The following is a 17,325-nucleotide window of genomic DNA, read 5'->3' as shown; positions in this document are numbered from 1 at the left end:
CACCGCATACACCATTGCCAAAGAAGAGCTTGCCTTCACTTAATTTATGTCAAATGACAAATCATGTGCCAATATCATCGGGGTGAGATGATATAGAGCCAGAAGACCAAATTTCAAATCTTGGCCACAGGATGAAATAAAATCTGTTAATATATAATTTGTAGTTGTGGTGCTCCTTAATTTTTGGTGGGTGCTCCTAAATTTTTGCTGGTGCTCCTAACTTTTTGAAGTTGGGAGCACCAGTGCTACCAAGTAAAAAAGTTAATTTCGAGCCCTGTGTTAATTATGTCGGTGACTTTCATCTCCTCAGGAAGAATACAGTGAGTGTGAAAATCACGGATCATTCCCAAGAAAGAAACACTCCCTCTAACCGGAGAACGACTCTTGAAAGATGTAAAACCTCACCAAGGTACGTCTACACCTCTGCAATCCTACACAATAAAACACCCACACGTCCCTCAGAAAGACTCTACACATTAAAACACCCACACGTCCCTCACAAAGTCTCTTCACAATAAAGGAACCTTTTTTTAAATTAAGTTCTTATTTATTTCAGCAATTTACTAAGAACAAAATCTTCAAAACCTAGCGATCTCCCTAACCAGACAGCATCGTCAGGCGCACCTCGGATTCGAAGACTGTTTGAAAAGGAAACAGATGTAGATGTGATCCATCCAAGATGACGGAAATATACTTATATTCATTAAATACAGAACTATATACTGTAAATATAAATATAATTCCATCTAAATTGGCATATTTCTGTGATAAAAAGCTATTTACACATAATACATTTTTGTTTTTTCTTGTTTTAAGCATAACTCTTAAAAATAGAAAAAAAATTACAACAGAAAGTACCAGTTTCTTGAGCATCAAATTAGCATATTATGAATAGAATAGAATAGAATAGAATGAGGCATTTATATAGCGCTTTCATATGTACTAGTGTACACCCAAAGCGCTTTACAATCATATCAGGGGTCTCTCCTCAACCACCACCAGTGTGTAGCATCCACTTGGATGATGCGACGGCAGCCACAGTACAACGGCGCCAGTGCGCTCACCACACACCAGCTATAGGTGGAGAGAGGAGAGAGAGTGATAGAGCCAATTCAATGTAAGGGGATTATTAGGAGGCCATGATTGGTAAGGGCCAATGTGTGGAATGTGGCCAGGACACCGGGGTTACACCCCTACTCTTTACGAGAAATGCCATGGGATTTTTAATGACCACAGAGAGTCAGGACCTCGGTTTTACGTCTCATCCGAAGGACGGATGAAGGATCATGTGACACTGAAGACTGGCGTAATGATGCTGAAAATTCAGCTTTGATCACAGGAATAAATTACATTTTACTATATATTCACATTGAAAAAAGCTGTTTTAAATTGTAATAATATTTCACTATTTTACTGTATTTTTGATCAAATAAAAGTAGCCTTGGTGAGCAGAAGAGTTTTAAAAATTTTAATAAAATTTAAACTTAAATAAAAATTTTATTAAAATATTTCCGGTCAAGAATGACAGAAGAGCACCAGAGGGTTAAAGTAGTCTGTAAAATAAGTAAACTTTTTTTACCCTTTGATAGACTGCTTTCACATTTGGTTTGATTGTTTGGCCCAAGCTTTTTAATTTATGTAAATTTCTGTCACATGATGGAGTTTGGGTTCCTTGTCACTATAGCCTTGTCTTAAAAGACACTTAATATCCAGTAATATTATCGATGCACTCATACTATCGGATGAGAATAACGAATAACAACTCTTCAGTCTTTAGGAGAGATGCTTTATAACTGAGTCGACTGGCGAGTCACTATTATTGGACTGAACTGAATCAACACTGAACTGACTTGAGCTGATTAATATCTTCTGTGAAAGCTTATGAAAACAGCCACTGTCATAGTTAAGTTAGTAGCCCAAGGTTCGGTTAGGCAGTGATCACTGGCGGCCACAGAGAGATAAAGAGAGCGAGACAGCAGAGGCCAGCGCTATAACCTTGCCAGAAAGAGTGTTAGGCCTCTAAAAATATCCCTGATTACTGGTGCAGCCCTGCAGCTCCAGAGACCCGATGAAGGTATTGATGAGTGAATCCCAGCCTAAGAGAACATGGAAACAACCGCTGGCCAGCGGCCATAGTAAACCTATTGATTCAGAGCCCGGCCTATCTCTCTATGACAGCCTCTTCCCACCTCACACACACACACACTCACACACATATGCATTACTGTATTGGCTGCTTGTGTGTGTGTGAGAGATTTATCTCGCTCTCTTTCTCCCTCCGTCTATTTCCAACAAAAGCATTTTAATGTTTAGTGGCCTGGTTTCAGTCAGAACTCGGCTGCATACTGTGTAATGCCTTAACACCCATGGTGAAAATCCAGCTTTTAATGTTCTTTATATGTCTATGTGGTGTTTTTAAGACAAACCATGTGTAAATTCATAAGTCGACAGCATTGCTGAGTATTTTCTCCTTAAAACTGCAGTGAACCAAAGACAGTCTCAAAAACACGCTTTGAAATCGCTGGTGTTTCTGACGTCACAAACTACCTTGTAACCAATCAGATCAACGTGTGATCGTCAACGAGTGGATCTCTGACCTGAGTGAGTGGAGGCGGGGCTCATTTGCATATTCATAGAACCGTGTATACTAAATTAGGCTACATTTTTTATAAGGCATGAATAATTTTTTTTCAAGGGAAAAACGTTTAAATATGTCATTTTGGTGATCAATGATGAGTTTTAAGGGATACAATTATTGACTTTAGGGGAACTTCATATAGAATATGAAGTATACAGTATGCAGTGCACTATACTGCCCAGTTGTCAAAATGAATATAAATATGGCTTTGATGGTTCGTTTTAAATGTCATAACCTCATACTGTGTTGCATTTAGAATTGGCTGTAGATTTATTTGAAATTATATGAAAGTATATGAAACAGTATGCAATACCCAACAGCAATCAGTTATAGCAATCAGTTTTATAAATATTAATATTCAAATATTTTTATATGTAATGTTTCTATTTATTTATTTATTTATTTATTTATTTATTTATTATAAAGCTCTGATTACAATATGTATGTATAGCAAAGCAATCAGAGCTTTATATTAATATTAAAATAGTTATATATTTCTGTTTTTTAATAAGTCTCTTCTGCTCACAAAGGCTGCATTTATTTGATCAAAAATATAGTAAAAACAGTGAAATATTATTCCAATGTAAATCAGCTGTTTTCTGTGTGATTATATAGTAAAGTGTAATTTATTCCTGTGATCAAAGCTGAATTTTCAGCATCATTACTCCAGTCTTCAGTGTCACATGATCCTTCAGAAATAATTCTAATATGATGATTTGATGCTCATTACTGATTATTATCAATGTTGAAAACCTCTGAAAATAGTATTTTTCAGGAATTTGAACAACAGACTTGTAACATTATAAATAACTAAATTTTTTCATCAATTTAATGCATCCTTACTGAAAAAATTTATCAGACAATATTTACAATCAAGAGTGCGTGTGTGTGTGTGTGTGTGTGTGTGTGTGTGTGTGTGTGTGTGTGTGTGTGTGAGAGAGACAGGTTTATGTGAGCGTGTTTGATTATCACCTACGTCATTCCCAGCAAGCCTTTCCAACAATAAGGGAGAAATAGCCAAACTGTCCTTGAAACACTGGAACAACATGCCCAGTAAAAACTACAGCTGGAGCTCAAAAACATAAACTCTCCTGGATTATTACACCTCTGAAATTACCGTTTGAATGACTTCAGACTCCCAAAGTTATTGATCGATCAGCACGTGATCTGTGATCAACAGCCAGAGAAATGCCACACGGAGCAGAAGGGATTATGGGTCCTGCGGTCATGATGCTCTACAGCTGACTGAGGCATGATGGGAAAGAATAACACCCACATACACACACATCTGAGCAGTATTGATTATCTCCCAGGCTGTTTTACTCATACACACACACTCGCACACACACACACACACACACACACACACACACACTCGCAAACACACACACACACACACACACACACTCACACTCTCTCTCACACACTCACAAACACACACACACAAACACACACTCACTCACTCACTCATACACTCACACACACAAGTTCTTTTCCATTTTTTTCCATAAAAAACCATTATCGATAATTCTGCTTAGTAACCAGCAGCACTTCATTTAAGTGTGAACTTGAAAATGTTAAGTGAAAACTAAGTGTTTAATTTATGCATGTATAAATAATATGTTTTACGATCGAAAGTTTGTTACATTTACATTGATTACATTGATTTTATTTATAAAAAAGTAGAAAAAGATTTTTATTAGCCCTTAGAGAACGCATGATGGTGACATCAATCCGAAAATGAGTAATATAAATATTGTAGTAAATGTGATTGTATTACAAGTTATTTTTGTAACATGTTAACGTTTCTATATCCTTTATTTTATGTTAGGTTGGGCATCTTCTTTCTTTCTGCGTCTTGGCCTTGTGGGTAATATTTTATATGTGATCTGATGAACTGCAGACGAGGCGTTCTCTGCTGACGGACCTTTATTTAAAGTAATGAATTTTTGTATGGTTTTAGTTTTATATGTAGTTAATGTTTCACACAGATGATCGTGTGTCAGTGTCCTCAGTGTGATTCGTCTGATGTTTTCAGAAGCTCACACTCATCGTGACTCACCTTTCCTTTCTCCCTCGGCAAGACAGAAATTACCCTGAAACTGATTCTTCGATCAATAACAACACACCCGCCAATCAAGCTGGCCGACCTGGGGTTGAGAGCCAATCACCAGCTCAACACACCTCCTGTTTCAAGTGTCTGCTGAAACGGAAACAACAAACAGGAGGTTTACAGGTGTAAAGAGGGGGTTTATACAGCCACAAACAACCAGGCATCATTCTGATGTGTTAAAGGGACTATGGGTGTTAATATTTTCATCTGACAGCAATTTTAAATAGAGATTTGGTCATAGATATAAATCTATCTATATATAAATCTATATATTATCTAGATATATATCTAGATATAAAGGTACATACATTAGATATAAAAACAGATTTATGGCTTTGTGTGTGTGTGTGAGAGAGAGAGTATGTGTGAGAGAGACAGAGAGAGTGTGTGTGTGTGTGTGTGTGTGTGTGTGTGTGTGTGTGTGTGTGTGTGTGTGTGTGTGTGTGTGTGTGTGTGTGTGTGTGTGTGTGTGTGTGTGTGTTTGTGTGTGTGTGTGTGTGTGTGTGTGTGTGTGTGTGTGTGTGTGTGTGTGTGTGTGTGTGTGAGAGAGAGACAGAGAGAGTGAGTGAGTGTGAGAGAGACAGAGAGAGAGAGTGTGTGTGTGAGAGTGCATTCACTGATAATAATATGAAAAATGTCTCACCACAATTTTTTTTGCAATTGATACATTAAAATACAGTATTCATCTATGATACAAAAACAGTAGTTCAAATTTTAAATATGCACAAACATGTGACATTTTATGTCAGTGAAAACCATATTTAATATTTAGTGGTGCTTGCTATATATCCCATAATATACACTCACCTAAAGGATTATTAGGAACACCTGTTCAATTTCTCATTAATGCAATTATCTAATCAACCAATCACATGGCAGTTGCTTCAATGCATTTAGGGGTGTGGTCCTGGTCAAGACAATCTCCTGAACTCCAAACTGAATGTCAGAATGGGAAAGAAAGGTGATTTAAGCAATTTTGAGCGTGGCATGGTTGTTGGTGCTAGACGGGCCGGTCTGAGTATTTCACAATCTGCTCAGTTACTGGGATTTTCACGCACAACCATTTCTAGGGTTTACAAAGAATGGTGTGAAAAGGGAAAAACATCCAGTATGCGGCAGTCCTGTGGGCGAAAATGCCTTGTTGATGCTAGAGGTCAGAGGAGAATGGGCCGACTGATTCAAGCTGATAGAAGAGCAACTTTGACTGAAATAACCACTCGTTACAACCGAGGTATGCAGCAAAGCATTTGTGAAGCCACAACACGCACAACCTTGAGGCGGATGGGCTACAACAGCAGAAGACCCCACCGGGTACCACTCATCTCCACTACAAATAAGAAAAAGAGGCTACAATTTGCACGAGCTCACCAAAATTGGACAGTTGAAGACTGGAAAAATGTTGCCTGGTCTGATGAGTCTCGATTTCTGTTGAGACATTCAGATGGTAGAGTCAGAATTTGGCGTAAACAGAATGAGAACATGGATCCATCATGCCTTGTTACCACTGTGCAGGCTGGTGGTGGTGGTGTAATGGTGTGGGGGATGTTTTCTTGGCACACTTTAGGCCCCTTAGTGCCAATTGGGCATCGTTTAAATGCCACGGCCTACCTGAGCATTGTTTCTGACCATGTCCATCCCTTTATGACCACCATGTACCCATCCTCTGATGGCTACTTCCAGCAGGATAATGCACCGTCACAAAGCTCGAATCATTTCAAATTGGTTTCTTGAACATGACAATGAGTTCACTGTACTAAAATGGCCCCCACAGTCACCATATCTCAACCCAATAGAGTATCTTTGGGATGTGGTGGAACTGGAGCTTCGTGCCCTGGATGTGCATCCCACAAATCTCCATCAACTGCAAGATGCTATCCTATCAATATGGGCCAACATTTCTAAAGAATGCTTTCAGCACCTGGTTGAATCAATGCCACGTAGAAATTAAGGCAGTTCTGAAGGCGAAAGGGGGTCAAACACAGTATTAGTATGGTGTTCCTAATAATCCTTTAGGTGAGTGTATATGTATCATCTTCTTGGGTGTATTTTACATGTATTGCCTGCCATATATCAGATTTCTGTGTGGAGTAGATTGGATTTGCTAGAGTTTTACAACTGAAAATAGATAATAAATTAACATAAATCATTATTATAGTGTGATTATTATAGCCAGAAGTTCAGCCTGAAGATATATATATATATATATATATATATATATATATATATATATATATATATATATATATATATATATATATATATATATATATATGTAAGATTTACGAACTGCAGAATTACATATACTGTATATATTCAGATAAATTGGGACACTTTTTGGTGTTGAGATGACAGGAAAAAATTTCCCAATCATCCTGATTTAATCCTATAGTTAGTTAGTATAGATAGTTATATATATACACACACACACTAGAGACTGACTATTGACACAATGACGCACCCTGAGCTGATATTCGTTCTTATTTTGGTGTCATTTACAGAAATGCCGTGAGAATGAGGCACGAGAAACACACACAAGAACCCACTGTCAGAAATGAAAGTGGACGTCTCTAACTGACCATGTGCAAAAGGTCACGCTTGTTCCCGTGGAGACAGGCCTTTAGAATGCTGCTGTCAATCATAGCTGTTGCTACTGGAGACGAGAGAGTGGAACACATCTAGAAAAACAGAAGAAAGACACACTAGAGTGAGTCCTGTTTGAATGCCATAGTTTTGTCACGTATAGATTATTGCAATTGTCTTCTCTTTGGTCTTCCTTCTAAATTTCTACACAACGTAGTATTGAGCAATTTCTTATTCTTCCGTGATAATGCATATTATATGTTTTGTATATTGTTATTATTTTAAGGTGACCTTGAGTTCATAATTTATAAAATGCCTTAAGGGCAATTGCACTTCATGAAAACACTTTTGTATGAAGCACATTTCTGAATCTGCAGCAATAGAGTCTCCATTTGACTTTGTCCCAGTTTTGTCCTGTAAAGAATAACGAGTTTCCTTTATGTTCCTTTATGTATCAGAGGTCTGATGGTCTTTTTCCGCAGCCGGACCTCATTTTCCCCGTAAGTGAATTCACCTTATTAGTGGCCGATCTCAAGAAATATGATTTGCTCTCTTGAACATGCCACGATATTTCAGGCCGGATCGGGCAGGTGGCTGTCAGACAGCGAAACTTGGCGATAGTTTCCCGTAAAATATGTCCCTCTTCACCGCGCACCCAGACGCAACCCTAAACAAGCCTGGCACGCGCAGAGCAGCGAGGGGTTAATGAAACGCTGCTCCTTCTTTAATTGAAAAGGCCGCGGTCGTGTTCCCCGCTCAGTTATTGCGCGTAATAAGTGGGCTCTCCCGAGATGAACGGTTCACCTGCGCGGAGGTTAATGAAGATCCGCCAAGCTGCGCTCGCTCTGGACATCAGGGTTAACCATTTCCCCCGCTAACTCTGCCCTGCACCCCCGCTCGTTCATCTGGGGAAGGACAGGACAAGATAAAGATGGACGAGGACTCCCGGGTGACCACAAACCTTCTCCTGTGGGTGAGCGGATTCTGGGACCGGCCATCTGTTGTGTCCCATGTTATTTTTTTAATGAAATTAATGTAATATATATTTTAGTTTGATGATGTTTTTTATTTTGTATTTTTAGGGGATTTTATGGTAGGGTAACATGGGGTAAGATGCCCCCCCCCCCCCCCCCCACAAACACACAAACACACACACACCCCCGCCCCAGAGAAAGATATTCCCTCCCCCACACCTTAATTTTCTTCTCCTGACCATAGATGGTACGAAATATCATCTCAGCACTTTTAATGAATGGCTACGCTATTTTTTAATTTAGTCATTTCATCTGAATATCAACATTTGTGAGATTTAGACAGCTGAAACAGTATTGAGGTTAATTGATCTAATTTTGTGTCTCTAGGAAATAGTGTCTAATCTATGACCTTTCTGTGTCTGTTTGTTAATGAGGGGTTTGTGGACACATCAATGTTTTTAGACTTGTGGAGTAAAAGTTATAGTTTTTATTTTTGAAGTAAAAATATGAAATTAGACCAGTGGGGTAAGATGGACCACCCAGAATTGACACAGAAGGCTCCAAGAGGCATGTTTTTATTGAATACTTATTGTAATTAATGGGGTTATTATGTATTTCCGTGAATTAGATGTACATCTCAGTCATCGTCGCTTAAATAAAAAACTATAAGTTAGTTGAGTGAAATCATTACATTTGCATTCATAGTGTTGCTATTATGACATATCTTCAATTAAAATATGGGCAATTTAATGTGTAAATATTAATTTGCCTATATAAGTCACAGAATGATTGTAACATTCAGATGAATCTCTTTTACTTGGATTCTGATATGGGTTACTCTATTCAATTAAGTTGTCAAAATTAAATATAAAAATAATAAAAATATATAAATGTTAATAAGAATTATATAAAAAATATGGGGGGGGGGGAGGATCTTCTAACCCTATTTTACATTTTGTTTTACAACAACTTAATTAGCAAATGTTTCTATTTATTTCCTATAATAACACATTGGCTGATGCATCATCTTTCTGCACATGCTAAACTTATTGCTAAATATGTTATAATTTAAAAGTAAATCCATATTGTTCTTAAGAGAGACATCTTCCCCCATGTTACCCCCTACTAATGGTAGTGGTATTTTATGGTAATTCAATTTATGCAATTGTTATAATCCATTTATTATTATCTTTTTAAGCATAGACCTGAAAATTACATTTCCAACTTAAGCTGTCAGAAATCTTGAATGCTTTGGTTTAAAGACTGGAGTTTAGTCTCTTTTTAAAGATAGGTTATTGCTAAAGTGAAAAAAGTTTCTAAAAAAATTAACTTTTTTGACAAAATTTTACGTATATTGTTATTAAAAAAATGCACAAAAATACTATTGCAATTTTTATATGAAATATATCATTTCCAACACATGTTTTACTCAAAAACTGTTCAAAAATCTAAGCTATAAATCTAAACAAGTTTCAACCCCAGATTTGAGGTTGATATCTCAAATAATGAGATTTCAGTAAGATTTTGTTTGGGCACAGTACCAAACGCTTCCACTAGAGGAAATTCGTTTCCCATTCATTTCCAATGTGCTCATTTTCGACCGTGAACAATACAAGTGTGACTTTTTTTTTTCAGGACCATTTAACCTTTTCAAATCATGGCCATGATTTTTTCGTAGCAAGTGCCAAAACCTTTACCAAGATTTGTACCATTCAGATTAAGTAAAAGTAAAAACAAATTTAAAAATTGATTTTTTTTCTGTAAAAAATGATTGAAGAGCACCAGATGGTTAAAGTAGCCAATAAAATAGTTAAACTATCTGAATCATTTACCCTACGGGACACTGCTTTCACGTTTGGTTTGATTGTTTGGCCCGACCCTCATTTGAGAAGAACTGAGTCTGGTTTCTCCCGAGCTTTCTAATTTATGTCAATTTATGTCACATGATGGAGTTTGGGTTCCTTGCCACTGTAACCTTTGACTTAAAAAGACACTTAATATTCAGTAATATTATCGATGCACTCATTCTATCGGATGAGAACTGAACTTGAACTGAATAATGACTCTTCAGTCTTTAGGAGAGATGCTTTATAACTGAATCGACTGGCGAGTCACTATTATTGGAGCTGCTTATAAGCTGAATTGAACTAATTTAATAATTGATGAACTTTATGCAGTTATTGAACTAAACTGAATCAACATTGAACTGAATTGAGCTGAGTATAATAATTTTGACAGCGGAATTTGAATTTGTCTCATTATTTGATGAAGTTTGATCATTATTTTCCTGTTTATTGCTGTGAAGCTGTTTTGAAACAATCTGTATAGAAATAAAGCTGACTTGACCTTTGTGAACTGGTTCAATTGAATGGTTTGAATGAACAGATTCAATCAAATTAATCAAATAACCACCGTAGAGTTAACTGGCTTTAAATTATGAGTATCTTATAGTTTTTCTTCAGTACGGTTTATAGTGACAGCCAAAAAAAACATTTATTAATTAATTGCATTGAAACGGCCTGAAATGGAGCTTGTTTGGACTATTATGACACTCCCATTTAGTTTTACTCATCTTAAACGTTGATTTGATAGTGAGTGGAGGGAAAAGGTACTAATATCACACCATCCCATCTACTGGCATAATTTATTCATGTCCAGAAATGCACTGGAGACATTAGTATTTATGATCGCAGGCCGTGCTTTATTTTCTGGTGGATAAAACCACTCCAGAGGAGGAAACACTTCCTCATTAGCCGCTCGCTCTATTTCCTCCGGTGGATTCTGCACACGATCATTTATTCATGCAGAAACCCCCATCATCTCCTCATCAGCGTGTCCCAAAAGCTGTGGGCCGCAGGACACACACCTTAAAACACTTCAGGGGAAGCGCAGAGGTGATGAAGATGATGAGGAGGTGACAGAGAGATGGAGGGTGTGAAAGCCACTCAGATGGACACGAGGGAAGCCCGGCACTTCAGTGACACTATTGAAATGATAATGGAGAGGAGAATGGAGTTTATGAACTGACCTGAGACTGTTGTGTTCGTCATCACCTGACATTGTCTTCATTTGCTGTCCCTCATGTCGCACTTTCTGTCTTCCATAGACCACTGAGGTCCAGAAGAAGGTCTTTTATCTGTGAAATTTACATTATTTAAGCAGACGCTTTTTATCTGAAGCGGCTTACAAATGAAGAACAGCACTGGCAATAATTGATACATTTTCTCTGTACAAGTTCTACGTTTTCCATTAATTTTTCCGGTGTTCGTACTGGTAACAGAGATGACTGTGCCATTATTTCAGTGTGGAAGAACTTTATGACCAGAACAATCTCTAACCTGGACTTAACTTTACTGTCAAACGTCTTATTCTGTTGTTGGATGTGGATTGTCATTTTATTATAATTATTACAGCCTATATATTGTTTTATAGGATAATGTGTTGTATATTCTTTATTTCTTTAATTATTTCTTTATTTTGTGAGATTGCATGAAGGATGTGGATTATCTTTTGTTATTATTTTCTTTTCTTTATTATTATTGATTTTGTTGTCTATATTGTGTTGTGATATATGTATTTATTCTGTGAGACTGCATGTATGATGTGGATTATTTTGTTCTTTTCTTTTCTTTATTATTATTATTAGAATTTACATTATGCATTGTAATCTATTTATTCTGTGAGACTGCATGTAGGATATTGATTATTTTTGTTATTTTATTTTGTTAATTATTATTGTTATAGTTTATATTGTGTGTTATTTATTTATTTATTCTGTGAGACTGCATGTAAGATGTGGATTATTTTTTATTATTTTATTTTATTTATTATTATTTTAGTTTATATTACGAGTTATATTTTAATTGTTTATTTTTTTATTTTTTTTTATAATTATTATTTTAGTTTATATTACGAGTTATATTTTTTATTTTTATATATATATATATTTATTATATAGTATATATTATTTCTTTATTAACATTATTATTCTTATAGTTCATATTATGTGTTTTATAGCATTATTTATTTACTGTTTTGAATGTTCTGGCTGCGGTGCAACGAGTCCAAAGCGAATTTCCCTCAGCGGGACGATAAACTCAATGCATGGCGAATGACTTCTGTTGAGGTTTCTAAATCTCTCAGAGACTCGTATCATTATCCACCTGTGTTTCTTGATCCGAGGACAGACAGTGATGTACAGCACACTATTAGAAGTGTTCGGGGGCTCAGGGCTGATCCTGAACACTATCCCACAGTTCCTCCGAGAGGAGAGAGAAACTAACAGGTTTTTATCTGACACACTGTGATATGACCTCATCTGGGATGAGCTTTTCAATTAAACATGAGTGGAAGTGTGAAATTCCCCCGGTGTCCGGCAATGGTTCATGTTTGCGCTGTATTTGTATCTCGCTTATTCTTTCAGTTGTTTGTGCGTTTGTGTATGTAAGTTAACATTGACCCAACCGAATCAACAGAGAGGATCAGATCAATGCATGAACATTTTTCGAATAACAATAAGGATCAGCTCATCACATTTTAATTTCTTCTCTAGATCGGCAGAGAGCTCAACATGAGAACTTTCCAGATCGGCACAGGCGATCAGCTCAACTAATGACAATTTCCTAGAGAAGCAGAGAGGATCCATTGCTTTGGCTGACATCAGCAAGAAAACAGCAATCAGATAACTGAGGTCTGGAATGCTGGGTAATTTTTTTATTTGCAGTTTCAGCTCCCTGAACTCTGAGTCTTCAGAGCAAATCAAAGTCATATTTTCTTTATACTGTATAGGCCTGTTCACACCAAGAACTATAACCATAAACACAACTAGCAATGCACCAATACCACTTTTTCTAGAACAAGTCTGATATGATACTTTTATTTTTAGTACTTGCCGATACTGATTACCGATACTTGTGTTTTCATTGCAGTAGTATTTTTGAAAAAATAATAATAATTGGATAGGGAAATCAAAAGAATATGAATAATATTAGTTATTCCAGTATCTGTATCAGTACATCCCTAAACACAACTATAACGATAACAACACAGGACCAATGTCATTAAAATCACTATTTTAGAGATTTTTCTTTTTTAAATTAAGCTTGTACCTATTCATTCATATTAGCCACCAATTCAGCAAAACAAAATAAAATAGTTACGAATTGCCATGAGATTGTGTTGGGTGTTCACTTGAACTTTCCAGATGGATCTTTTGACCTCAGGAAATCTTCTCTTCTCTAGTTCCAACTTGGATTTGATCCTGCAATCTCTTATTGTGCCCTCTAGATAGAAACTAGTATGATACCAACCCTCGCCACACTGGAGTTGTACATTACTTTGCTGTTGTTCCATTACAAAAGCGTTAACGTGTCAGGTCAACATACACAAACACACACACACACATACACACATATGAGATTATCTCATTATCTCTTCCTCTGTTCAAGCCAGGGCTAAAATCTCTCCTTCTCTCATTTGCTAATGAGTCTTGAATAAATATATGACTGTTAGGTGCGTTTGGAGAGGAGATCACGGTAACCAGGATAGTTAATAAGAAACCAGAGAATTAGATTACAGGATCAAAAAGACGCTCCCTTTAAACACAGGTTTATCAGCGTTACTGACACGCACGTCTCGCTTCTTACAAACGTAACTTGAGTTATTATCTGTAGAGTCTCTGTGTCTGTCTGACGCTGATACCCAGGTTAAGTGCCAAGGATAGAGAAGGAGAAGGAATGTTTAAGGATTAATCTCTTTGGGAAGAATAAAATGTGTCCTAAATTATGCCCTTATACACTATGTACTTATGCACTATGTACTCAGCCATGTAGTGTATGAATTTTATAAGGTTATTTTGTCATTTAACATTGGAGTCTCACAGCCCCTCCCACTAGATTTATCGTTAAAAGATCGTGATCTCAATTCAAACACTAACGAGATCTTATTTTTAAATGACAGTGATTCTCCTGTGTCTATTAAACCTTTGACAAGTGCAATCACAGCGAACATTCAGATCTGCGTTCTGATCCAGAGAGAGCCGTTGTCATGTACAGATATGAATCAGCTTCACAAACGGTCTTTTCAACCACACAGTTTCGTTATTTCTGTCTTACAGAATGATCACAGAAGCACTGGAATAAAAGATTATAGTTCAGATATAAACCCTGATGTCTACAGTAGCGATCAAAATAGAGTAAATCACCTTTTGAAAGTAACTTGATGTGTATCGATTACATGGTTACACCAGTAGGTGGCGACAAGTGACTGTTAAAAAATGTGTTTGTCATTGAATCATTCATTCGTTAGATTCGTTCAAAAACGCTGAATCATCATCCAGTGATGAAACAAGTGAAGTCTTTATGAGTGAGTCATTGAATCATTCACTAACTCAATTCATTCTGATTGATTAAACATTTTTAAATAGACTGCAGCAATTAACATTTAGTCAGAAACTCTTGTAAATGACATGTTATTTTGCTTAGATGTCTGTTCAGAATCTCTATTTGAAACGACAACAAAAAAAACATGATTCTCAGTTTATCCAGAATCGTGCAGCTCCAATATAGCGCATAAGTGTGCGAACTGGGGTGCACATATAGTCTCTCTGGTTTGCAAACTTCTACAGTGAATTCTACAGGACCACAACCATGTTTTAAAGACACTGGACAAGTTCAGGCAGCACAAATGTCAGTAGCCTTTAGTTTTGCTGCCCTCACGTGCTATAGGAATAATCGTAAATACAAGTTACCTAGTAGGAAATTGGACATGAACTCCCTCTCAAGTCATATTTACTACTGGGAAACCCGAGTTTCCAAGTTGGGTGTGGAATAAATTTAAAACACAGCGCAGAGGAGAGCGATTTCTGAACGATTATTCGTTTTTCCCACAACAGCTACATTGTGTGTTTGTTAAAGTAGTGCGTATTTACATATATGTATAAACATTTTAAGCATAAAGATGTTCGATTCGTAAACGAATCATTCTTTTTAATCCGGATCACTGAATCGGACTTTAGTTAACACATCCGAAGTTGATTATGTCCAGATGAGTTACTGAACCAAAGAACTGCTTTGAAATGAACGAATCAAATAAAACCTAACATTTGATTCTTTTTTTAATCGAACATAACCAAAAAGCTGACTTTCAACTCTGCCTTTGGGTTTTATTTGTTCATTTCGAACCGATTGGCTCATTCAGTGCTGCACAAGGAGTGAGCGAATCAGTTAAATTCAGAACTACAGATCGATTCAGTTCGATTCTGTGAACTGACTCGACCGGTTACCGGCTTTTAAGAATGATTTGTTCAAGAATCAAACATCACTAGCATATAGGGCCCTATTTTAACGATCTGAAATGCAAGTATCAGATCGTGGGCAGTTCTCGGGCACTGTTGCTATTATACCGGCGGGATAATTGACTCTTGCGCCCGACACAAATCTAAAATGGGTTGGTCTGAAGTAGCTACATTACTCATAGGTGTGGTTTGGGCCTAACGTAAACCAATAAACGTAAATAAATAAACCAATCCCTTTAAGAGCAGGCGCGTTTGTTCCATGGCGGATTGCTATTATAACAGCGGATTTGCCAGACACATACCAGGAGCGGTTCACAGCCGAGGAGACCGGCGTTCTCGTCAGGGCCGTAAAACACAGAGAAGTGACATTGGGGATGGAGAAACACACCCAAATTACCTTCGGTTAAACAGGCGTATAATAATTTGGGTAAATGTGTAAGCTAGATTTATGCCTATTTTTTCACATCTTCATGGACACCAAGATGATTTCCCTCGTGTGGAATATTTTTCCTTGTAATTATGTATGGTTTGCAAAAATGGTGCGTCTGTGTAGATGAGAGAAGCAAAGTGTACATTATGGCCAAGCATGCGCCCTTAAAATAGCATCTGAATAACGCGCCACTGACTTTAGACGAGGTTTCTCCTGGTCTGTGGCGGAATTGTTTTCTGAAACTGCAAAATAGCACCAGGGAACGTTTGCGCCGGAACACGCCTCCTCTTTTCGCTGAACCGCCCCCGGGAGCGCAAGTTCATTCCCTAATTTACCAACGTGCATCTGTGGAGGGAAAAGTCCGCTGTGCATCGGGTGCAAAATTGGAATAATACATGCATCAGTGTACAAAGTCAGTTGCTCTGGGTGCAAGATAAGGCCCTGAGTGTGTTTTATACACAGAAAAAATAGCATGTATTTGACTGAAGTTCCAGAATTGCACTATCTAGAATAGATAATGCGATGAATGATTATATATTGTTGTTAATGAATGGGAAAATTGAACATTTTGGCTTTTTTCCCCCCCAATAAATAGGCAAGAATAAGCCTGGTGTCCTCCATGATCCCTATTCTTTTTAACAACAAAGCACTTGAACACTGCCAACTCGAAATTACGACTTCAGAAGAGGAAAGTATGAAATCACTAGTTTCTACTAAATCAGCTAATGTTTGGAAGCATTAAAAATGAAATTTGTTTTAAATGCATTTGGCAACAAATATTAAGAGCGATCAGTGTTTGATGTGTGGAGATCGTCTCTGAATGAGGTCTCGACCTGTTAATCATGTTTCCTGTGTTGTTTAATTTATGTTTCATATCCGCAGAAGATTGCAATTACTACCTCTGACATCTACTGTCTACCTGTCAAATATTAGTCATGAACAAATCAATATTTTATCATTTCTCCATATTATTCAGTGACAGGTCAAAAGTGTTAAAGTAATAGTTCACCTTGATAAAAAGCGTCTTTTTGTCAAATACATATTTTGTGTTTAGCAGAAGAAAGTAAGTCATTTGATTTTATTCCTCTCAAGAGTGCATGAAGTTGTTTGCTTTGCATTTGCTGTCGTTGTATGATGTTCTGGATATTAAGTACATAATCATAAACAGTAAGCGATCATGATCTTAAATTCAGCAGTTGTGAGAGTGTTTGCTGCTACAGACCATCATTATTCTCACTTTATCTCAGCGTTATCTCAGCGTTTTCTTACCGTTATCTTAATGTTTCGTTGGTCATA

This window comes from Rutilus rutilus (assembly GCF_951802725.1).
Source record: "Rutilus rutilus genome assembly, chromosome: 18".
NCBI lineage: Eukaryota > Metazoa > Chordata > Actinopteri > Cypriniformes > Leuciscidae > Rutilus > Rutilus rutilus.
Note: the sequence above shows the minus strand (reverse complement) of the source record.